The sequence below is a fragment of the Penaeus vannamei genome, chromosome 16 (assembly GCF_042767895.1).
Source record: "Penaeus vannamei isolate JL-2024 chromosome 16, ASM4276789v1, whole genome shotgun sequence".
NCBI classification, from domain to species: Eukaryota; Metazoa; Arthropoda; class Malacostraca; order Decapoda; family Penaeidae; genus Penaeus; species Penaeus vannamei.
Window position 1 is genome coordinate 43,413,806 of NC_091564.1, and position 1,661 is coordinate 43,415,466.

Below are 1,661 nucleotides of genomic sequence, written 5' to 3' on the forward strand. Positions count from 1 at the left end.
AGCAGCATACGTAGCGATCGTTGTTCGGTTAACATTCTCTTTACGCACTTTTAACCTAATATGAATGTCCGTTATATTCGTAGCAAATAATAGGCGGGTATGTAGTCGATGTCAGATACTGTCTGTCCTGAGACGAATCATTTCATCCGTTGGTTTCAAAAGTGTTGTCGTATGTGTGATTAAGCAAATAATAGGCGGGTATGTAGTCGATGTCAGATACTGTCTGTCCTGAGACGAATCATTTCATCCGTTGGTTTCAAAAGTGTTGTCGTATGTGTGATTAACCCTCGGTGATAGCTTTACTATAGATTTTTTTTTTTTTTTTTTCACGCGCCAAGACAATAAAAGAACATCAAAATTTCCTGGCGAACTCGTCGATAAAATCGAGTAATTGAATACCACTATTAAATATTACTCTTTTTAGATTCATATGAGAAAAAGATCCATAATTTTACATTCATTGTTCACGGCTTTGACAAAAGATATGAACCCCTAGACTTTTAGTATAAAACATTGCTTTCAGTATGATGATTTCATGTTTGATTAATTTTTACTTTTACCAGTTATATACCATTTTTTCTATACCCAAGGATTTGAGAACATGTAGCTGGGGAATGGGCCAATGTTGAGTACTTGGGTGATTTCGGGTATCCCAATAAAATGCCTTATGCTGCACGTATATAGGTATTGTGCTTCAAATTGTCTCTATTTTAAAAATCTTATTTACTAACTCATTCTGTCTCTATCTTTCATTTCCAAGCTTACTTTGTCCTTCCTTCACTCCTCCCACTTCTCTCTCCTTCCTTATTTCCCTCTCCCCCCACCCCCTATTTCTTTTTCTCTGATTCTCTCTCTCCTATTTTCCCTCCCTTCCACACTTCCTTCCTTCTCCCTCTCCCAACCTACCTCCATCTCTCTCTCTCTCGTAATTCTCCTTCCTTTCTTCTTTCCCTCCCTCCCACTTCCACCTCTCTATCCCTCAGTCTTTTACTCCTACTCCTCTCCTTCGTTCCTCCCCTCCTCTTTCTCTCTCTCTCATTCTTTCTTTCTCTCCCCCCCTTCTCTCTCTCTCTCTCTCTCTCTCTCTCTCTCTCTCTCTCTCTCTCTCTCTCTCTCTCTCTCTCTCTCTCTCTCTCTCTCCTAATTCTTTACGTCCCTCACTCTCTCTCTTTCTGTCCCTCGAACAAACATCGGCTAAATCTGATTGTAAGAAAACTAAATGAAAACCGCTGTGATGCGAGGAGGGCTGGGCTTTGTCGCTGGAGGCGCGGTGGGACTTTTGAGTCTCCGCGCGGCATTCTGCACGCCACATTTTCGTCATTTGACTCGCATAGGTTTACTTCTGCAAATCAATTTTGATAGCAATGATTACAGTCTTTCATCGCCTACAACGGTATGATCTTCAATTTCCTCGTAGTAGCTGCGGACCTATCGTAAACATATTATCTTATGAATATTTCTGAGAAAGAAACGACCCACGATTCCGTATTAACTATCCAACTAGTACTAATATGTCCAAGAGTAAATATTTTTACTCATACAATTAAACTAGGGAAAGAAGAAACCACTTCAGCATATACTTTTAAAAGTATTTCCACTGATATTCGTCGTTCTGATACATTAGAATATTATCTCAAAGACATTTTACTGGAAGCGGCGCA